At 39.4% G+C, this 24,177-nt stretch overlaps 1 long non-coding RNA gene across 1 annotated transcript in view; it reads left to right on the top strand.

Moving 5' to 3' along the window:
• Nucleotides 1-16,413: 16,413 nt before the first annotated feature.
• LOC133224843 (uncharacterized) overlaps nucleotides 16,414-24,177 on the top strand; it is a 287,272-nt gene continuing 279,508 nt past the window's right edge. Inside the window, exon 1 of the long non-coding RNA XR_009728959.1 lies at nucleotides 16,414-16,608. This is a non-coding gene — a long non-coding RNA (uncharacterized LOC133224843). The remainder of the gene's footprint in view (nucleotides 16,609-24,177) is intronic.

Genomic DNA, 24,177 nt, shown 5'->3' with positions numbered 1-24,177 from the left:
TGACTCCTGTTTTGAGTATAAATTTTAAGTGAATCAGAGCTTTTGGCAGGTAGTAGTGTAACTTAATTCTAAGCAGGCAGTGTAAGTTCATGGAGATAGGTACACTTTAGTCACCTGGTCTTCAAACTGTGGTTTGGAAGGTCCTTTAAGTTGTGCTTGTTTCATTACCTGTATTATATAGACCTGTAGAAGGTAGCTGAAGGGAGGGCAAAACATGTAGACAGACACTCAGAGCTGCATACTTCCACAGTGAGGATTTTTTGCTAACGAGGGGGTCAGTCAGTCATGTCTGTGGTTCCTGTGTTGTCAGGACAGGCTCTAGGGTCTGCCTCTGGTCTGCAAACTGCAGTATACATTTAGTTTTCATCTGGTAGTGTTAAAGAAGTCATTAAGATTGGAATAGTGGCTGGGTGAGGCATGCTCTATGCTAGAAGTAAGTGCATTCTGGTGCAGATGTTTTGAGTAGCAAGCAAAATAGAAGTTTTATACTTGAAACAGGAGTGAAACAGACTGTGTGGCTCTAGCAGCTGAACTGATGAAGGCTCTGACTTGATTATTATCTAAGTACAGTATTTACCTTTGTACTAAGGTAGCATATTGTAACACAGGGCATTTCTAGTGTTTTTGGTAAAACCAAAAAACCCTGAGAAGTTAAAAGTGTTTGGAAGGGGACTACCGCCTGAGTCTTGGACTAGTGTGGTTGCTGTATTCTGCATTCAGCAGCATCACACTTTATCTGTACAGTAAATTTTCATTACTGTGTGCTGTGGTGTTTCTGCCTTCACTGAAGTTAGTAACTGGAATCAATAAGCAGTTGCTCTTGTGAAAGGGTAGGCGCTTCAGTTTCTTAAGCATATGTGAACTAGTGGTGTTAGACTAGGGATGGTGAAAAGCAGTAATTTCTTCTAAAATAATAGATTCTGAAGTCCTGTGGAAGTTAAAAGGCTTTTTTACTTGGCAGACCTTCAAAGATAGGTACCTCTTGGATGTTCTTCCCAAAGCTTCTAAGTATATTAAATTCTGAAGAATTGTTAGAGGGGTATTAAAAGTGGGATTTGTGTGCTTAGGTACAGGATGTGCACTGAACTCTTGAGTCTGAAGATGTGTTTGGAGTAGGTGACTAAATTTCTGAAAACTGAGAAGATAGTAAGGGATGTGAAACGAATGTAATGCATGTAAAGCATAGAGTTAGAAACTGGATCTGCTTTAAAGGTAATACCTTCAGTAAACCCTTACTGTACATAATGTTCAACATCAAAGGAGAGGAGTCATGCTATTAAATGTAATTGAGCAATCACTAGAGGGTGATGTGAACACAGCAATACAAATACAAGTAGGACTTGGATAACATGTTTTCATAAAATAGGCTGAAAGAAAGCCAAATTGTCCTCTGCCAAAGAGGTCAACTTTGAAAATATGTATCAAAAATAGTTGTGTTTAGGATATGAGGCTTTAAATGATATTTTTATGGTTCTTTTTTGAATTTGATGGAAAACATCTGTTTCAATGAAGACTGTACAGTTAGTGTTTTCCAAATGTTTGCTACTTTAAAGCTTTAAGAGTGCTGGCACAAATTCTAGTTGCTCTTTTCAGAAGCCTCCTTACCTTAGTTTTAAGCAGTCAACAAGGGATTTATAAATAAGTGCTCGCATAAAGGTATAGGCCTTGCATAGTCTTGATGTTTCAACTTTATATAGTAAAAGGTACTGTTAAAAGGGGGATGTACCTCTTCAAACAGAACTTTGTTCTGGAGTTGTGATAATAAAGGTTGCTTTCTTCAATTCTGTAATGTCTTGCATGCTATTCATTACAGGCTGGTTTATGAGGTACAGGAACTGTCTGAAGCAGAAGGAATGAAATAGGCTGTCTTACTGCTTGGTGCTGTGATGTGGTATTTGATGCCCTGTTTTGGTGATAAGATTGACAGCAAAAAATACCTAGTGAATCCACGGAACAATTGACTTGTTCCTTGATGAAGGGTTCAGCTATAACCATGTATCCATAAGCCGTACTCTTATTGTACAGTATGAGGCATTAAACACAAAAACCAGGGAGGGGGGGCAAAATGACATTAAGTGGTCTAGAATTAACTGATCAATTGGTTCACCCAATACTGATTTTTTTCCCCACTATTCTGCAATATTATATATTTATGTCTATTTTGTCCTATTATTCCACCTGGAAAATGGCAAGCGATTGAGTAGTTGTCATCTGAAATCTTGGTGCTTCAACAGTCTGAACTTACAAACAGCTTTGTGTGTGAGTTTCTGTTCTGTCAACATTTTGCCTTCATACACTACAGATTTAAGCAATGTGTAGCAGGTGTTCTGTAATTCACAAGTTTAATGCACACGTCATACTGTGAAGACTCTATGTTAATCCTCTTTACTGTGGGAGCTAAACCAATCAAGTGGAAAATATTGATGAACAGGAATCTTCACTTTTTTCCCCCTACTGTGTGTTGAAGGTACCCTTTTATTTCCTGCTGATCTTGGCACATCCTGTCATCTATAGGTAATAGTTTTTGTCACTGTTGCCTGCTTTTAGACTTTGGCCTGGCCCTTTTATTTCAATATCCCAGCTATTTTATCTATTTGATGACAAGTTTGGAGCCCAAATCAGACTATGAAGGCTTTTTGGAGCAGGAAGTTCTAAATTAAATCAGTGAGTAATCTCAAATTGATATATATGGAAATACTTCTGTTTACTTTTAATAGCTAGAAATTGGGTTGTATGGGATTTTTATGGAGATTATAATTACTATGGAAGATGTTGGGTTGGTGGGGTTGGTTTTTTTTTTTCCTGTAGGAAGGACTGAAACTTGTGTAGCTAGACTAGTATAGTTTTCCCTTGAAATATTTAAAAAGCTGTGCAGAAGCCTTAAGGCTTGACTTACCTGGATCAAGCAGTCCACCTTCTTCCTGAGGTTCCACCTCTGTGTTCAGGTCAATATATAAGGCACAGCCAGATATTGGTGGCTTCTGTCCGAAGGTAGTTGTAGTCTATAAGGCAAAAGAAACTACAGAAAAGAAACATTTACCAGGGAAGCAGTCTGATTGGAGGAGCAGCGATTAGTGTCTTGGAGTCATAGATAAAGATTACAACTGTGATACAGATGAAAGACGCTAAAATTTGGCATCACCTGGGCAGTGACATGGTTTTATCTAGGGAACAGCTTCTAACAGGCTTAAGAACAGCTGTTTAGGGAAAGAAATGCTAATATTGTCAGTGGCTTGAAATAAGTGAAGCATAGTATACCATGAGAAGACTGCTGCACTCATAGGCAGAAGGATAAAAGATCGGTGTAGCTTCTCATTGCTCATGGAAAATGAGCCATGTAAGGAATAAAGTATGCAGGTCACTAGCAAATCTATTTGCAGCAGACAAAAGAAATTAACTTGACTGTAATGTTCTGGTCAGTTCCTGTACAAAATTGGTTTTAATGTCATTGGTTTCCCACACAGAGGAAATACAACATTGTCCTGTAACAGCTGTTGATACTAGATTTGTATAGCAAGTTTGAAATTATAGTTGTAAATGCTTCTGGCTCACGTGCTTCCGTTTGAGTGAAAATAGATACAGAGAACCTTTCTTTAGATGGGTATTTTGGTGGTGCTAAGAGACCAGATAAAGCAGTTAATGTTTTTGCTCTGAATGCTGGCAAAGTTTTATATGAGCAGGAGAACTTTTCAGTATCAATGGCAAAAATTTCTTTTATTAATCATGTTCTTAACAGCAAAAAGACTAAGTTACTTCCATGAACACGTTTGTAACAATGTCTCTAAGATGTAAAATGGAAAGGTTTAAGTAAGCTTTGACAAGTCAATGTCAGGAGTAAGTGCATTCCTGGAACATTAATGCTTTGAGCTCCTTTGCTTTAAAGGTATTAAGTGGAAATTTAGTCTTTTGTTTGCTAATATTTGTGAATGATAGTTATGTGTTAAAAAATCCCCTGTGGATTTTTATGCTCATCTGGAATTCATAAGTTTCCTCCTAATTTTAATCTTTGCTCTCTGCAAATGCTGTGGCTAATGAAACAGCTGCAGAAATGGCTGAAAGGCATCCTGTGAGCTAGAAGATAATTGTGTTTTTTTTCTAAGAGCTGGTCATCATCAGCCAGTGCTACTAATAAAAGCTCCATCTTCTTTTCCAGTTAATGCTGTTTATACGCAGAGATCCTAAATAAGGTCAAGTAAAGTGCTGAGGCAGAAGGACATTCAGAGCATCTGTGTCTTCTCTTAACAGAGTAGATGTTATACAGCCAGCAAAAACTGTGGGTGTGATGCTTCACTGGGGCAGATGATAAGTCTGTACTTGTGTTCATTGGGTTAAAATACAGCTTGTTATCTAATGAAGCTGGCCAGACTGCAAACTGACCTGCATTAGGAGAAACATGCTTCACTGCCTTTCATGATGATCTGATTTGATTGTAGTGGAGCTGCTACCCTGCTATCATTTTTTGTCAATTTTTGCTAGCCTGTTTGTTAAGCCAGGCATCATTTGGGTTGATTTGATAACAGGTTTCAATCACTGATAATAAAACTTTTCTGCGACAGATGACCCCAGATCCATATTTACTGCACAGTGTTGGCTGCAAGTAGAAAATTAGGACTGTCACTTTCCTTTTTCAGTATTTTCTGTCTGGTTTAATAGACAATGTAAAAATCACAATAGGAATGGCTTTATATTTTTAAATTAAAAGGAGGAAAAAGCTGAATTTAAAAATGTTGGCCAGTGGTTCTTGCATTACTTGTTTCACTTTTTGCTTTATGTTTTGATGGATCCTAGTACAGAACAGAATTTAAATTAGGCCTTTTTTTTGGTTTGTGAAGCAAGTAGAGGTGCATTATAAAATGTAAGAGCTGTCAGAATTCATGTTTTAATTATTTATTTTAATTGATCAGTTCTGGTTATTGAAGAAAGGTTGATCTAGACCCTACTTCAGGGCGTTACAAAAGTAAAACTAATATAAAGACCTAGGATTGAATTTTTTTTATATTAACACACAAATATTAAACTTTTCTGTTTTTAAGGAGTTAATGAAAATTACAGTATGTTTTGCCTAGCATTTAACTCCATAGTGTTTGTTTAAACATACTCTGAAGCAGTGTACAAATCCATAAACCAGACAGCATATGGTAAAATTGGATTGTCCAGACTTGAAAAAACCTGAAAAGCAGACATCTGGCATTAAACACAGAGTAAGTACAATATGCATCAAAATTTTGTCTTATTAATTTTGTACTTATTTGTGACTTGTGCTTTAAAAAACCCCAAGCTTTCAGTGTAGTAAATGATTGCCTTAAAACACTTTCTTTAGTTTAACAGTAATCTCTTGGTTCATAGCAATACATAATTAGCATGGCATATCTGGTGAATTGGGTGAAAGTCTCACTGTAGGAAGCTCTACATGAAACATACAGAAGCTCTAATGCAGTGCTGGATGGACCAAACCTTGGAGGGTCTCCTGAGAAAAACCTGTGCTGGTATTGGACACAAGTGCAGTCACTCATATGGTCCCAGCAGGATGTTATCAGGCAGTGTTACAAATCCCTATGAGGCTGGAATGCTGCCGTATTCCCACTTCACAGATGAAGCACAGAAAGGTAAAAGTACAAAGATATTTAAGTACCTGAGTGTTTTAAAAGTAAGTACAAATATACTTCTGTACAAATAAATAGAACAGACTTCAGTTGGAAGGGATTTTGAATGATCATCTAGTCTGAGTGCCTGAGCAATTCAGGGCTGACAAAGTATGTTATTAAGGGCATGTCCAAATGCCTTGTAGACCCTGACAGGCTTAGTCATTGGCCATCGGTAAGAAGCCTGGTCTGGTGTTTGAACACCCCATTGGTAAAGAAATGCTTCCTAACTAACATCCAGTCTAAATCTCCCTTGATGCAGCTTTGAACCTCCTATTAGTATAAAAATAGCTCCTGCAGTAGTGGCTTTTCCCCAGGTCAGAAAACAAGCAAATGATGAGCTGAGGAATTGAATCTCAGTGTCAAGCTAACACTCCTGCTAGCTGCTGGACCAGCTTTCTTTTCAGCAAAAGGACTTCCTTCTGTGGAAATAACCTCAGTGAGGGCTCAAGGCACACGAAGCAGTGAATACAGCCAAGCCTCAACCAACTCTGCCTTAGTGGTTTTCTGTCAGTCAGTCCTTGGCTTAATAGCTGTGCAACCCTTAAACTTTAGCGCAGCAACCAGTCCATGTTTGGTAAGATTTGGCTGATGCAGCGCCCCTACATAGGAGCAGGTAGTTCTTTCCGCTGGGTTCAAATAGTTCATGAGATTACTTCTTTTAAAAGCTCTCTTCAGAGGTGATGAGGCTAGTTGACAGAATTTTAGTAATTTCTGTTACAGAAAAACACGTCCTGTTCATGAGATACTTGAAAACAGATAACTGCGTCTCAAAAATACATTTCTAATGGCTCATATGAGGATTAACTTTCACTTTTGTCAGTGATGACAGATTAACATCATTTGGTACCTTTTAGCATCACAACTCAGCTATGCCATTCACATGGTATGTCCTTACATTCATTACTAAAGTTTATTACTCCATAACCAGAACAGCTTGTATTTTAAAGGAAGACTCTGCAATCATTGCCAATTTTAACATCTTAAAAGTTGGGGAAGGTAGTTCAATCTTGCAGCATTTGGTGTCCCCATAAGCTGTAGCCAAGAGGATACCTTGTCTTCATTCAGGCTGCCTGTTGCATATGGACTATGCTTTTTTTGTGAAACCTGTGTTAGTCCTTTTCACAAATTTTTCGTTTCTTTCACTGATACATTCTTTCACTTTCCACAAACTTTCACCGATATATATCTGTCCTGGGTTCAGCAGTAGCAGTCATTTTTCTTCCTCTTAGTAGCTGGTGCAGTGCTGTGTTTTTGACTTTCAGCCTGGGAACAGCGCTGATAACACCCATGTTTTTAGTTGCTGCTCAGTAATGTTTACTCTGAGTAATGACTCTGTGAGTCTCATGCTTTGCCAGGGAGGAGGAGAAGCTGGGAGGAAGCAGAGACAGGACACCTGACCCAAACTGACCAAAGAGGTATTCCATACCACAGGATGTCATGCCCAGTATATAAACTGGGGACAGTTACTTGGAAGGGCTAGATCACTGCTCGAGTCAGGCTGGCTATCGGTCGGTGGGTGGTGAGTGACTGTATTCTCTTCCCTTGTTATTTCCCTTATCATTATTATGGGTGGTAGCAGTAGTGGTTTTGTGTTATACCTTAGTTACTGGACTGTTCTTATATCAAGTCATGGGAGTTACATGCTTTCAATTCTCCTCCCCATTCCTCTGGGAGGGGGCGGAGAAAGGGTGGGGAGTGAGCAAGCAAGCGAGCGGCTGCGTGGTTCTGGGTTGCTGGCTGGGCTTAAACCACGACAGTATCTCAAGGCGTATATCCTTGGTGATATATCTTCATGTGTTTCTACTTTGCAGCCTCTCCCGTTCCATCTCAATAGCGTCTCTTTGTTTCTTAGTGTGTTCTGCTTGAGGATGCTTTTTCTAGCTTTACTTTCCCATAGACTGTGAAGGAATGAACAACAATCAAAATGCTTGTATAAAGCAATTTATCAGCCTCTTCCTAGTGGTTGACCAATGCTCCACTGGTAACCTTTGTGGGTGCAAATGCCAGAAAAAAAAAAAAAAATAAATTGAGGTATGTCAAGTTGCTGTCTCCAGAGTTGAGGAAAGATTATATCACATTTTGTATTATTGCTGTTCTGTGGATGAAAGGAAATACACTTCCAAGGTATATCAAGATGCCAGACTTCTTCAGTCCTGCATTAACACTCTGTTTAGTAAAGATACAAAATAATCTTTTCTCAGTTAAGGAAAGGAAACAAACAACCCCCCCCCCAAGCCAACAAAACATTACAATTACAAAATCAAAATAGAAGGATACTACAGTAGACACCTACCAAGTAAACACTATATACAAGGTACTTCTGAGGTTCATTCCTCAATAGCTACTTCTCAGTAACTTTAGTAAGTTACTGGAACACTGCAATGAGAAAAGATTATCCAACCATGTGGTGGTGCTTCTCTTTTGCTTTACAGCTTAGTTCTCCAAGTACTTAAGTACTTACCACTCCCAGCCTTTTTTTTTTTTCCCCCACTTACATTTTTTGGTTTACCTCTTAAATAGCTGTCTTGGGATGTGAAAGGCAGGAGCATGTGTAAAATACTTTACTTGGAGCTTGCTGAATAATAATTTTTTTTCTAGCCATTTTCAATCCACACATGTCAAGAGCAAGTATCTTGCTTTTCAGTGAAGGTAGATACAAGAAAACAAGGTCGATAAGGCTGGAGGGAAGGAATGCCATCCAGAGGGACCTTGACATGCTTGTGAGGTGGGCTGATGCCAACCTCATGAAGTTGAACCATGCCAAGTACAAGGTCCTACACCTGGGTTGGAGCAATCCCAGGCACAGCTACAGGTTAGGCAAAGAAGAGATTCAGAGCAGCCCTGCGGAGAAGGACTTGGGGGTGCTGGTCAATGAGAAAATGAACATGAGCCATCAGTGTGCGCTTGCAGCCCAGAAAGCCAACCATATCCTGGGCTGCATCAAAAGGAGCGTGACCAGCAGGTCGAAGGAGGTGATCCTGCCCCTTTATTCTGCTCTTGTGAGACCTCACTTGGAGTATTGTGTGCAGTTCTGGTGTCCTCAACATAAAAAGGACATGAAACTGTTGGAACAGGTCCAGAGGAGGGCCACGAGGATGATCAGGGGACTGGAGCACCTCCTATATGAAGATCAGCTGAAAAGGTTGTGACTGTTCAGCCTGCAGAAGAGAAGGCTGTGTGGAGACCTCATAGCAGCCTTCCAGTATCTGAAGGGGGCCTATAGGGATGCTGGGGATGGACTCTTCATTAGGGACTGTAGTGATAGGACAAGGGGTAATGGGTTAAAACTTAAACAGGGGAAGTTTAGATTGGCTATAAGGAGGAAATTCTTTCCTGTGAGGGTGGTGAGGCACTGGAATAGGTTGCCCAGGGAGGTTGTGAATGCTCCATCCCTGGCAGTGTTCAAGGCCAGGTTGGATGAGGCCTTGGGTGATATGGTTTAGAGCTAGGTGTCCCTGCTTATGGCAGAGGGGTTGGAACTTGATGATCTTAAGGTCCTTTCCAACCCTAACTATTCTATGATTCTATGATTCTCAAAGAGATTGTGCAAAGCAATCCTTTAGCCAGCAGAGGACTGTAGAACCATGTAACACAGAGTTACTGATGCAAAACTGTTGAATCACAGAGGGTAAAGGGAAATCCATGTACCAAACTATGTAGGTAAGACAATCTCTTAAACATGGTAAAATACTGAAAAGGAATGGCTCTTTTCTTTGTTTCTCATTAAAGAATTTAATTTGCCCCAGGTTTCCCTTGTCAGTGAAGATCTATGGGAATTTTGTTTACATTTTGAAGCACATTGCCAAGAAGAGTACTTCATATGGCAAGTATACTGAACCTTTTGGGGGAATGACACCACCACAGAATGGTGATGCATTCCCTAAAGGAAAACATACTTCATTTGTAATGAACATTATGTCTGCAGAAACTAATGGCACAACCTCCTATTCAGTTTATGTAAAATAAAACGGGCCCATATGTTGCTGCTTTTAGAGTTTGGGTGTTTAAATTAAATGTTGTTTAATGAATATTCAAGCCCATTTGCTCAAAAGTTGTGCTCAGTGTAGCATCTTTTTCCTCTGTCTTTGAGCTTACCTAGAGTATTAAGCCATTACAAGAGGGTGCTAAAACTGAGGCATCTGTTTCTAAAATTTGGATATTAAAATGCAAGAGCAGATGAGAGGGCAAATAAAGACATACAGTAAGAGGATCATACTATTTTTTGTTTTGTAATTAAGACTGAGAAAGGTTTGATATGCATGACACCCTTTAAGAAACGGGAAGATTCACAGTGCTATTGCAGCAGCTGCAACTTGAGTATATTGCAGTGGCATATTCACTCTGCATTTCCTCTAGGAGTTAATCCAGTTTTTTCAGTATGTGTGGGCCAGATACCTGTGCTGGGATACCTCAGCAGACTGCTTTCTTGAAACATTTGCATCTGCATGGGACTATAGCCAGCTTCTAGATCTTCATGCCTGGGTTTGGGCAGGTTGACCAGAGGCATTCCATAAAAGCTGGGATTCACATACTGCTGGTAACAAGGTTTTATGTTGTTTTATCACTTGTCTGAAGGTGAAAGACAAGTAGAAATATTAGTAGGTTGGAAGAAACCCTCTGGAGGTTGGATCTGCCCTATTGACTGCCCTGTTGAATGGTCTAGGCTGTTCAGACCTGAAAAACATTGGGCATTCTTCATCCAAGGTTAGTAACTGTATTCTGAGAGGTTATCTGAGTTGGAAAGGAACCTACGGCTACAAATAGGTGGTTGAATTCAGTCTCATTGTGCATTAACTTGCGTCTATTAAGTTTTTAATTTATGAAGGCACTCATGCATATATTTAAATGTGTGTATCTTTTATGATAGGCTGAGAAAGCTGGGGCTGTTCAGCCTGGAGAAGAGAAGGCTGCGTGGAGACCTCATAGCAGCCTTCCCCTATCTGAAGGGGGCCTATAGGCATGCTGGGGAGGGACTCTTCATTAGGGACTGTAGTGATAGGATAGTGTAGTGGTAGGTAATGAGTTAAAACTTAAACGGGGAGTTTAGATTGGCTATAAGGAGGAAGTTCTTTCCTGTTAGGGTGGTGAGGCACTGGAATGGGTTGCCCAGGGAGGTTGTGAATGCTCCATCCCTGGCAGTGCTCAAGACCAGGTTGGACGAGGCCTTGGGTGATATGGTTTAGTGCGAGATGTCCCTGCCCATGGCAGGGGGGTTGGAACTTGATGATCTTAAGGTCATTTCCAACCCTAACTATTCTATCATTCTATGATTCTAAGAAAATCTCTTGACAAGACAAAACCTGAAATACGTACCTAAATGTTTTCACGAACTTATCTCAGAGTCTAGAAATTGACACCACTAGCCTCTCTTTTTTTAATGGCATGGAAAAAAATCTCCTTAGAAGACACCTGGAATGTAAACACAAATCACAATAATTGGCTTTTACGTATTTTCATGAGGGTTCTTCAGATGCTTGTTTTTACTGCATAAGTGCAATACTGTAGATACACAGTGAAGCCCTCTTCAGAGAATAATTGATACATAGATAAAATACTTAAAAACAATCCCTAATGCTGTAAATCTGAATGAAGGCCAAGACAACTACATGGGAAAAACAAATGGACAAACCCTCAAATCCTTTAAAATTCTTTTGTTTGCAAGAGCTTCCCCAGCTGAACTAATTCCACTGTCTCTACCATGCTGGGTTGTTAAGCGTCCATTAGTGCAGGAACAGAACAAGAAATTGCCTGCCTAAGAGGCACCACCTGAAGAGTATTAACCTGTTCTGGGCATGTCTGTATACATACAAATTCACCATTTATCTGTTTCTTTTAGAGTACTTGTTAGGGATTTCCAATTAGGAAAAGAAACCTCTACATAAAAAACGTCAGGTTAACAATAACATCGATTGTCTGCAATGTGAACTTCTGGCATGAACCACATTTTAATTTCTTCTTGTACTTCAACAGGAAGTTACATTCTTGTGGCTACTGTGCAGTATGCAGCGAGAGACAGTCCTACACTGAAATATTGATTTTAACATCATAATTCTGAGCTCCTAACACTTGCAATACTTAGTAAAATATTTTTTCCTTCTAAAATCTTGATATGGTTGAGAGAGTTGGTAGGATAATTATTTTTAACATGTAGCTCTGTTAAACTCATTTCTTACGCAGTCCTCTGTTTATATTCAGTGAGTACATCTACTCAGTGTAGTGAACAATTCTTTCTGATTTTAGCATTAATTATTTCTATGGAGCCAACCCAGATGACAAAGGGAAATGACCTGTCTATTGTTTGTCATCAGTGGGACTATTCAGTGGTTGCAATCAGCTACCGTTTTCTAAACCCTGTGTGTGCACAGGGGTAAAAAAAACCCCAAACTGTTGGAATATTTTTGGATTCAAACTGCACTGCAAGTGAGTATGTGTGTGCTGAATTTGCAGATAATTTGCTCCTTTTAGCTCTAGGATAAACACTGCCTGAGCAATTTTATGCTGTGTTGATAGAATGACTTAAAGTAGAGTTGGCATGAAGTTACTGGCACATGGCTACCCAAGTCTCCAGTATGTGTTTGACTTCAAGTTTCCAGAGCCTTCTGCCAGAAAGCATCCTGTCCAGATCAGCATTCAGAATTTAGCCCACAATTCCTATTATGTTTCCCTACATCCTTCCTTTTGAAGGACTTTCACCCTTCAACAGTTGCAATCTGTTTAAACTGCAGTGAGCAAACTATTCTCCAAGCAACAAGAAAATATAAAAGACACTTTTTTCTTTTTTTCCCATCATACTCTAAAACACACCAGCTCTTTCTTCCTCACCTTACTTCTTGTCAGCTATAACATACACAAACTGTCCCTAAGGAGAAAACAAACACTTGCTGTGGTATGCAAACACTCTATGACTTCGTGACATCAGTGCTAACATGGCTTGTTTCAGCACCGATTCACAACCCATTCTCCTGCACCATATGTCATCTCTTCCTGGCTATCTATTCTGTTTCTTCCAGGTTTGTCATTAATCTAGCATCCACCCTTTTGAATGCTAAAATATGTTATCCCCCATTTCTACAGTAGTGTGCATGTAGAAAGATTGAAATATTTTTGCATCCCCCTTTATGCTACATAGGGGAGATGAAAGAGGCTGTGAAGAACGATTGTACATCATGGATCTAGCCCTCAGGATAGGAATGGTACTGATGACAACCTGTCGAAATGCTGAACTTGTGTTGTTTTGATGAAAGAGAGAATGCAAACGAGGGATAAGGAGAAAAAAAAGCTTTGGGACGGGCAAGGGGGATTTTCTAGAGACAGAAGTGCAAACACTGTCAGATCACTTGTGATTACAAGTCGTATAGTCCTCCGAGCCAGGAATGTCTCTACCTCATTTACACTCCTTCCCAAAGACATTATGATGTCTGAAAAAAAATAAAGATATAGAAGGAAGATTTGCTTTATTAAAGTTTTAGAATTCTACTTGCCTACTACCTGGTAGGAGCTGTGTGTAGACTATGAAAATTAACGCATTTCCATGACATTTTGGGTTTGTACATATGGTAAATTCGCATAATTTAAAAAAAGATAAATTGCGTAAGAGGCATAACCCCTTCATGTAGATGTTCTCACTTGGTTTCAGTTCATCTGTTATGATGTTATCTTAGCTTGGTTAGACAGTTAAATCAATGCTGTCTTCTGTTGTAACTAAGACTTTTAGCACTATATCTGATTAGTGACAGTAGTAAAGCGGCAGTTGACTACTTTGGAAGGAATAAGACCTATTATAATGCCTAGGTTGGTGGGATGTATTTCCATGCTTTGCTGTAGACAAAGAACCAATAGGGCTTAAAACCTATCTTTTCTTTTTTTAGAAAATGGACAGTAATTATGCGATGTCTGAAAAACACATTCCCAGAGCCTACATGGGTGTGTGTGGGAATTCTGTTTTGCACCCACCTTTTAGGCAACAGTGCAAATACCTTGTGCTGATTATTCTTTACTGATCGATTGTATAATCACTACAAAAAAGAAAAGTTGATTCTCTCCAGTCATGCCTTTTTCCATGCTGTCTCTTCTCCTTGCTTCTTTCCATTGCCTCGCAGGTAAGACATTAAAAGAAGTTGTATGTGAGGAACTGAGAGTAATCAGAGTACAGTAGTCTTTCTTGATTTATTACTTCATTCATTAATCCAAATATAAAATGCAATTTAGGGCAAAGCTCAGAAATCCTCACTCTGACATGTTCTCACATATTTGATAAATGATTCCACTGGAAGAGGCTTGTAGGGCATCTGCAGTAAAATCTGCTGAGATCTATTTCTCACAACATTTTTATACTTCTATATCAAATTAGGGGATATCTCATAGGTAAGGGTAAATGATGTGATTTCCATCATTTGGATGCATGTGGAAGAGTACAAGCATCCAGCACCATAAGAAATCCACATTTTTGGAACAGCTCCTTGAAAATGAAATGGTCATTGAGATATCTGAAGATGTTGATACAAATGTTTTCTCTAACTAGAGAGAAAATGAAAAAGAAATAAACACAGTAATATAGGGATTCCATTTGAGTTATTGCAGGCAGAATGTGAATTCTTAATATTAATTTGGGGGAGCTGAGCAAAATATTAACATAGCAGTCACACATTCTCCAAATACAGGACCAGGATACCAGCAAGACTCTGTAAACTTGGAAACTACAGTCCTGTGATTAGGCTAAAGAGGGGCAATGAAACAGTTTCACTTCCTTCTTTCCTAAGGCTTTTGTCAGGCTATCCCTCCAGTTCATGCCATGTAGGAAGTAGTGAAGAAAAGGCATGTCACTAGCAGGAATCTGTCAAAGTGCCTAGGTGGGATGGTGTTTACTTCTCACATGCCTGCTTTGAGAAGTACATGTACCCAGTCAAGGTAACTATAGTAATTTGCTACATTGCTTTATCAAAAAAGGAGATGGTGTGGGAAAAACCTTGATTCTTCTGACACCTTGCTATTATTTGTGTTCTCATTGTATGGTAACATATGCATACACGTAGAGACATGTATACAAGTGCATGCCTGTTTTCCTGCTGTTTGAGTGGCAAACAGGTCAGAAAATTCCCAAGCTCCCATTGATACATCAGAAAAAAAGGGATATAAAGTGGGCATTCCCATTCTTTTCTCTGACCTGCTAAACTACTATTACAAATCAGAGCACAGAATCTGAATTAGAGAAAAAGACTGTACTCAAAAACTTTTCACAGCTACAGTAAAGACCTGCTGTCAGTAATGGGACTTTGTGACAGGGTGAACGAAGCTCTAGTGCTTTATTTTTTCACAGAAAAAAGAATTCAAAATTAGAAATATTTGGTCTTGAACAAACAATTTAGAAAAACTTAACTTAAAAAAAAAGAATTAGATTGATCTACTAGGTATATAAGATCTTGAAGCTCAATTTTCTCTTTGTATTATATTTTGTTGAAAAGTAGCAGATGAATTAGACTGAATTCAAATGGCTGCTTCTTTCATTCTTGCCAACCCTTTAAGCATGTTTTGTCTATTTCTCCAAAAAATGTATTACAGAATGTCTTCCTGAAGACCAGATGTGAATTCAGGGATTCTGGTTTCTAATAGAAGCTGAGCTGCAGCATTGTCTCTACATCTGCAGTGAAAATAGTATGCTGCAGATCTCAATCATGTATTTAAATTCTCTGTGGATATATAGATTATTGCTGCTGTGCAAAGGAAATCCTTTTGCTACCCTAGAGTAATATCCTCTAGCCATATTCAGCCTGAAAGTATTTATCAGAAATTCATTACAGCTGTTTTGTTTGCATACAGTCTCATTCCTTGTATTTTAATGTCTGGACAGCATTATCTCATTTAGTCAAATGAATGAGCAGGTCTTCTAATATTTACTAACTGATTAATGTATTGGCCTAGATGTAATATACTAGGTCTGTGTAATGTGTCTAGCCAAGACTGTTCTGAAAAACTTTGTGCTCTATTTTTTTTGATCTTTTGGCTCCCCACTTGTTGGAAGAGAAAGAATGGACTAATTTTTTGTATCCTTTTTCAGTGATTGCCAAAGCAATAAAGAATCCTGGAAAAGGTGGTGCTCTTTCCCTACTAAGCTCCTAACCAGAGAACTCTGAAGCCTTCTTTTTGGATGGATTGGATAGTAACTGAAAGTAAAATGAAGGGCCATCTTTTGATTTTCAGCTGACACATAGCATGCACCAACAGAAATGGAGGACAACACAGTGGAATATATGCCAAGGATCCTAAAATGCTCTATTACATGGTCTTCTCTTATCAAAGAAAACAAATGCATAACTGATGTTAATTGTATTACTAAGTTGCTTGAAGTGCCAAGATCTCAACCAGAGGAGCTCGTATAAAAAAACACAGATGCACTAAGAATAGAAACAATTAGAACAGTGTTATATATCACTAAGGTAGCTCAGGCTGTTTCTTGAAAAATAGAAGAACAAATTCAATTATACCTTTTTTTCTTCCTTGTTTATTCTATGAAAAAAAGACAGGTTGTTTATCAAAAGACTCCTTCTAGCAAGCTCTAAGAGCCTTACAGGTTGATCAGCATTAACCCTGATATGAAGGTTTGCATCTTGACCCAGCTGCAGGTACTGATTCTGTAATAGGCCCAGCTGCTGCTTGTTTTCTGCGCAGCAAGCAGGTCAGTGGTGTAAAACAGCTGCTTTTTATCAGAGCCAGGTGAGGCAGGGGGCTTTTTCTACTGCCAGTTGTAAAGTCCACGCTTTTTATGTTGATGGTTGCTTTGAGTCTGAAAGCCCAGAGAAAGAAGAATTAGGAGTGGATGTCTGAATGTTCACAGGTTCATTTTCTCGATATAAGAAGATGGAAGAGCCAATTGCTTGGTTGGGATGTGTCTGAATGCTTTGGTGATTACCAGCTTAGCTAGAAATTCAAGAAGAGCAGTCTTAAGGAGTCTTAAACTCAGGTAAAGGTAAGAAAACTCTGGGATCTTTATTTAAGGCTGCTGGAGCTGCACTTCTTTTATTCAACAATTGGAAATGCTTAAAAGAACAAAAAGTTAAAAGCATGAGTGGAAAACTATCTAACTTTTCTTAGGAAAAAGAAAAGCAGCTTAATTTGCCTCTGAACTTGAAGTTGTCCTTTACTGTGTCAAATACAAACAAAAGAGAGTATAGGAAGCTAAAAATAGTATGCTATTAAGTGAATAAATACATTAGGAAGAAATATCTAGAAATAAAGCCTCTTTTTTGTAGTTATTTTTGCTTATTAACTCCTTAGGGTTTGACCCAAGAAATGGCTTTATATAAAGATGTTATCTAGTTCAAGCAGTATTTTAAGCTAGCCTAGAAACTAAAATTTTCTATAGAAGCACAGTTTTTCATATTTAATCAATTTCTGTTTATTCTGTATGGCATATCCCACAAGCTGGAGGCTGTATAGGTTTGTTTTTTTAAGTTGTGCTTTAGCTTGGTAACACCATACACAGATAGAGGGCATAAAATGAAGACGTATAGGGCTATACAGCTTGGTGCCTATGTGACTGTAAAGTTATTGGCTGCATCCCCTTTTCAGCAGTATTTGTCAGTGTTCCAAGGCATTCCCAATGTGTACTGCAAGATATCTGTACTTCTTGTTGTAAGGAGTTAGCCTTAAGGGTAGCCTATACTGTCTTCTAGTCACAGTTTAATCAAATGATAACAGGTGCCAAATGCTTCTGAAGACGGACATTGGATCCTTTTTTTTAATATTATTGATATGATTATCATTGTCTTAGGGGCTGAAGTTATTAGCCTTAGCTGCTGTAATTAATACAGGAATCTGTTCACAAGCTTGAAATTGTGGTCTGAAAGGCAGTCTGAGCATGGGATGCACCACATATTTTCCCCTTTAAATGTTTGTAGTGATGCTCTGTGAAGATGGAAAAGACTCCATGGGCCATTTTAGCCTTATGGCCTTTTTCCTCTGTATAACAGCTTCACTCCTAATGATGCTGAATGAGACATCCCAAACAATAAACTACTGGAAGTTAAAGGAATTTGTGACAAAAAATTCTGTTCCAAGATGTTTGATTTTCCACAGACATCTTGAAAATGCTTCTGGAAATCTTGTGTAGTTGTGGAAAGAAGTATGAAAAAAGCAGCCTCCCACTATTTCATATATTATTTACATTCCTAGTATATGCAATTGATTAGTGTGGTATCAGAATTACTTTTGTGTGTCACATGTGTAAACTGAAAATGTGCATAACTGTCATGCAAGGATGGGAAGTGGTCCTTGGGTAGCAGTTTTGCTTCCTGGCTTTCAGTAAGCTATTTACATTTGGGCAGGAGAAAGGAGATAGACTTGACCTTTCATATTACTGGTTTCGAGAAGTCTTGACATTAATTATTTTAGAGTAGGTTGGTTCTCCAATTCTCTACCTTGTTAACTGCTGCTGTATTTCGCAAAGATGGATAACATGTAATGGATGCCCCTGCTATCATGGGCACAAGTAGAACACTTTGTAATACTGTAACTCAAATAATCATTGCTATGTTTCAGGATTAACAAACTATATTATGGTAAATGTTTTGTTTGTTTTTTTTTAAAAACCCACAACACAACATTTTAGACTGCTCTTACAGCATTTTAAGGAGCCAGTTCTACCTTGATTCACCGTTAAAAGGTTCAACCAGTGAACTAGTGAATCTTTTGTAAATAACCACATACCAAAGGCAAAGTTTTGTCCCGATGACAAAACTTTCTGAAGCTGTATGATTTCCTGAAGATGCCAGTTGGTATTGTTAAGCACTTCTAATCCCTATAGAAACCTGGTGTTATATTTCATTGTTACAGAACTAACCACTTGCATGGTGTAACAAGGTGTCAGCATATCAGAAAGCTGTTCCAATTGCTGTACTGCTAGTATTGATTGACTGTCATCAATAATGGTACAATCAAAAACAGCACAAGCACTGCTTACCCTTCAGCTTTGGATCTATCTGTTAGCAAAATAGTAACATTTCACTTTTTGAAGCTGCCTTTCATTCTCATCTAATGCTGCAGCTTTCCTCCTCAGTGGAGTTATATGTAAACTATGATAATGCACCTCTAAAACAAGTTTGAATCCTGCTTTGCAAACATTTATATATGTTTATAAATTGGTCCCAACATATACTGTTATCTCTGAGCTCTGAGTGTTAATAGAGTAATTTCTGAACCCTTCTTCTTCATCAATATACATTCACATAAATTCATGTGGTGGTTTAGAACCAATTAAAATTTATAAGCCTCAAGTAGTGAGTGAAATTCTAAGGATTAATTTAGTCACTGGAGTATTAATCTGTGTAATGTAGTAGGTTATCCTTCAGTAAACTTGGCTATATGGAGATAGGGAGATACATTTCCTTGCATGTTTTACTGTAAATGCAGTAATTGGTCCCACTGGGCTGTCGAGCTTGAATGGTTACAGCCAGCAGTATCACTGTAGCCTTGGTATGAACCCTGGGAAAAAGAACCAAATCAGCAATATGAAATCCAGTTGTGTTTATTGAGCAGGATCCATCTTGCTTTTCCTTCCCTGCTCGGGGTTTGAGATCAGGAAAGAAAAAGTGAAATAAATAATTAAAATTGAAAACAGAAGGACAAGTCTTGTAGTGAATATCAGAAAGTATAATCTGTTCCCCCTACTTCCCCAAACCTCTCAATTTGAAGAAAAAATTGAGAAGGGATTTAAAAAGGGAGGCAGTGATCAGAAATTAATACATTTGGCAGAAGGAGCTTTCTCCTTAAGACTTGTATGTTAGGATCTTTTTACACTTGAAAATCTAATTGATCAAGCCTAGTAAATCTGACTTTAGTTAATGGGTTCTTAGCTATCATTTATTCAGCTAATGATCTTCCTAATAGAGAGCAGGGACAGAAAGGGATTGTGGCTCATGAAGGACCAGAGGAAAAGCTGGTGCCTGATCCAATGTTTTAATTTAGGTTCTGTTCTCTCTGCTTCAAGATATGGTTCCTTTCATCAACTTCTACCTTCTGCTGAAGTTACTAACTGTGAGCTTGCTATGGTAAATCCACTAGAATTCACATGTGTTTAAAAAAAATATAGAATATAAAAAATTAAGTAAATAAAGCTGGAAAAAAATCAACAAAAAAATGGAGGTCTCCAGGTGTCACCCTGGAAAGATAAATTATATTCAGGGCTTTCTCTGGGAAAAAACCCAGTCAGGACAAGCAAATGAATAAATAAACATGCTGTAGAAACTTTTTTCTTGGGAAAACTGAGGTCTTGGGATCAAGAGTTGCAGTAAGAATTCCTCTCCTGAAAGAGGCTAAGCCTGGTATTCAGCCTTGATTTTTTTCACTGCTGTTACTGACTGTGGGTTGGAAAGCCATCTGTGTTATCTCATGTTATTGGATTTACCTGTCATATTCCCTCTGACAAAGGATGATACTGAAAGACCAAAACCTGCTGAATTGCCTTTATCTGGATGATGTATGAATTATCCCTGTTCAGCCTACTAGTTTCTAACTTTTGTGTTTTTCAATTGATGTGGAGCAGAAATAGAGGTGAGGAAAGAAGGTAAAATGGCTTTTTGCCAGTAATTCCATGTCAGTTGGGAGCTGAATACGAGTTCTCTTTGGTGAGCCTTGCTTTGTCTCTTTGGTTGTGTGTTCTTCCACATCCTTCTTCCCAGCGCCCAAACTTCAGGTCTTTGGGAAATGGTCTGCATCTTGGACAACTTTAATTCCAAAGCAGGTTACAACTTTGCAGTCTGCCATGTGGCAGTGAGAAATGGGTAGAAATCATGGTATGGCAGCTGGGTTTGCCAGTCACTGATTGGCAGCTGCTTGTTATGCTAGGCTGTGTGTAAGTCATGGTATCTTTGTATTTCAAGGAAATGGAGAGGAACTGGCTTGTTTTTGACCTTTTTATAGGACCTACATTGGAACAAAGCCCAGAATAAAGGTGTAGGATTTCAAGTTTTTAAGTGGAAATCATGCCAGTGTGCACTCAGTTATGCAATTAAGCTAGAAGACCCTTATTAAGGCTGTCCAACTCTTAAAAATCTCAAAAGGTTATGGGAAGAGGGTCATATATAACATAGGTGCTATTTTGGGAAATGGAAAAATAAAAAAACACCCTTGAAAAGGTATACTAAAGAATCTGTTAGGAGCAGAAATTACAGTTCAGGTGTCATATCTGATACAATACGTTAACTTCTGTCTTAAATTCAAATGTGTATTACTTGGATTTAAATGATACCTTATGCTGTGGTGGGTTGACCCTGGTGTGCTGGGGTTGCCCACCAAAGCTGCTCTATCACCCCCCTTCTCAGCTGCATAGGTGAGAGAAAATACAGTGAAAAGCTCAGGTAAGATGAGGACAAAGAGAGTTCACTTGCCAATTACTGCCATGGGCAAACCAGACTTGACTTGGGGGAAAATTAATTCAATTTATTGGCAATTAGAACAGGGTAATGAGAAAATAAAATCAAATCTTGAAACACCTTCCTCCTATGCTTCCCTTCTTTCTGGGCTTAACTTTATTCCTGATTTTCTCTACCTCTTTCTCTTCAATTCCAGCAGCACAAGGGGAGGGGGAATGGGAACTGCAGTTGGTTCACATGTCTCTGCCACTTCTTCCTCCTCAGGGAAGGACTCCTCACACTCTTCCCCTGTTCCAGAGTGGGTCCATTCTATGGGTGCAGTCCTTCAGGAACAGACTGCTCCAGCATGAGTCTCCCAGTAACAGTTCCTGTAGCAAATCTGCTCCAGTTTGGCCTCCTCTCTCCATGGGGCCACAGGTTCTGCAAAGTGTTTGCTCCAGCGTGGGCTTTCCATGGCATCACAGCCTCCCCTGCTCTGATGTGGAGTCCTCCACCGGCTGCAGGTGGAGATCTGCTCCACTGTTAACCTCCATGGGCTGCAGGGGCACAGCCTGCCTCACTGTGGTCTGTGCCAAGGGCTTTAGGGGAATCTCTGCTCTTGGTCGCCCTCCTCCTCATCTTTTTCTCACCTTGGTGCCTGCAAAGCTGTTGCTCTCACTTATTCTCATTGCTGTGCCAGCTGCAGTCGACCACTTGCCCACTCTCCCCCCACCCAAATACATTGGTCTGTCTTGCAGCTGGCTGGCATTGGCTCTATTGAACATAGGAGAAGCTTCTAGCAGCTTCTGACAAAAAACAACTCTGTAGCCCCCACTGCTACCAAAACATGGCTATGCGCACCCAATGCACGTGCACAGGTATGTATTCAGAAGGAAACAAAAGCTTTTGTGGTACACTTTAATTCACGTCAGAGTGCTACCTTCTTTCATACTGTGTAATTTCGAAAGAGTTAACACTAATTCTTCCACCTTCCCTTTCCAATTATCTAAGTTTGCATGTGTTCTATTTTTGTGTGCACTGTTTTCTAATTATCTTCTCTGATGTATTACTACTGTGTTGCTACAGAGAATAACAGAAGTTGGTAGAGATTCATTCATACCATTCATTTAAAAACCCTTTAATGGGTATGTGGGGGAAACCAGTGATTTTGTTGTTGTTGTTGTTGTAGTATTTTAGATGTCTGCTTCTATTCAAACAGTGGCATTTAAGAGGCAGACTTGATTAGTGTGATATTCTTGCATGGCTTTTTTTTGTTTGTTTCAGGAGGTGGGGAGGGCGTGGTGGGGTTGGAAGTCTGATAAGAGTTGTCTTCCATTAAGGTCCCCATCATAAACACTAATACTTGACACTTGTTCTCATAGTTCTGGATAGTGGGAGTATCATTTTAAAAGCACTGTCTGGCTTTAAAGCCATTTAAAGGGGCTGAAAGGTGCAGTTACATCTGTAGCCATGCTGTGTAGCCTGTACCTTGCTGGCAGCAGTCTGTCCCTGCTCCAGGGAGGTGCCTGGGGCTGCTCTGTTCCCTGTCTGTGCTGGGCCATGCCTAGCTGTGCTGTGCCCGACAATGTAAGCCTGGTAAAAACGCGACTGTGGTTTGGTAGTTGTAATTAGGGTGAATAAAACAGCAAGCAGCTCTTAACCGAATGGCGAGAACTCTACTGGCTTTATTAGGCTTTGGATCAGCACTTCAGAGAGTTGTGCTTTCTTTTTTTCAAGCACACACAAACTGAAGCCTTGACCCTATTTGCCTAAATACTTAGTGGTGCAAACTGCTATAGCAAAGGAGCTAATAGTATTGACTGTGAAATGTGTGACATGTTGGCTGTGCTCCAGTCTGATACAAAGAATAGCTATAATGGTGCATGCACTCAGCTGGGAGGACAGATTTAAAACTTGTTCAAAGCACTGGGAGGATAAAGCATTTTCTGATTTATTTTAGATCTGGATCTACACCAAGATGAGTGATAAGATTTCAGACAGATGGGCCTTTTTAAGCAGATCAGTTAGAATGGCGGAATTACTAGGGTTTTTTTCTTACCCTTGTGCCGTGGTCCTTTTTGAGATGTAGTTGCAAAATTGCATGGTTTTGGTCTTTTTCTTTTTTCTTTTTTTTTTTTTTTTGATTCTTAAGTGACCTATACACATTAATATAAAACTGTTTGATTTAACTTCCTGTAATATAGTTGAACTACTCATAAATTGTCTTTGAGACCACTGTGAAGCAGCACTCTTTCTCTTCTACCCCAATGCCACTGATGTTTGACTGTCTCTGCAACTGTACCATTTTACACCCCACAGTCCTGCTGTTTCATGGAGAAAGTATAGAGTTGGTTGATCTCCAGCTGCACCTTACCGAACTTCTGCAGTGTCTGCCTCCGATTTGATCTTTCTCTCTGCCTGTTATAAGTTACAGCTGGAAAAGATATTCTCTGCTGATTAAAGAGCAGGATGAGCTGGCTGGCGTTGTTCTTGGCAAGCATTGCCCTAGTCACCAGGGTGGGGAACACATGGAATAATGAGCTTTAATCCTTGCTAATAATATGTATGAAACATGCAGGCCAGCCAGCCTCAGTTGTTAGAAGACCCTGATTTACCAAGCCTCACCTCTTAGGAAAGAAGTGATGAAGATAGGTTACTGCTTTTACTCCACTGATGTTTACTTCCCATTTATTTTGTTCTAGACCTGTGTTCCTCAAGAGCTTCATCACATGTTAGCAGACCCTTGTGTTGTCACTTGCATGCCAAAGAGCGGACTTGTCAGGTAGTAGGGGTTTTGTTTGGGTTTTTTTGGTTTGTTTGGGTTTTTTAAGGTGTTTGTGCGCCAGCACTAACTGTGTGCTTAAATTCACATAAGGAGGCATTTTGTGTGGTTGTCAGCCTATGGGTGTTTGTGTGACTATGCTGAGGGAAGTGACACAGCTAGTGCCAGTAGTATGAGCCGTGTGCTTACTCTAAAAGAAAAACACTGAGACACAGGAGCATGCCTATAGCTGTTGGTCTGTGGAAGCCATTGTCCCAGGCAGAAAAGCCCTGGCTGGGTTACAGAAGAAAGAGCATAACTTATAAATTTCATGTATGTTTTCTTTTTGACAAGAGAGATACTATAGACAATGTGGGGCCCTTTCACCTTGCCCCAGGCCTCATCCCAGCTGGCTAATGCCTGCCAG

Source organism: Neopsephotus bourkii, unplaced genomic scaffold, assembly GCF_033783945.1.
Source record: "Neopsephotus bourkii isolate Nb327-2 ecotype Australia unplaced genomic scaffold, CSIRO-AGI_Nbou_v1 NB_1728, whole genome shotgun sequence".
Taxonomy (NCBI): Eukaryota; Metazoa; Chordata; class Aves; order Psittaciformes; family Psittacidae; genus Neopsephotus; species Neopsephotus bourkii.
This window is presented reverse-complemented; position numbering and strand designations above follow the sequence as displayed.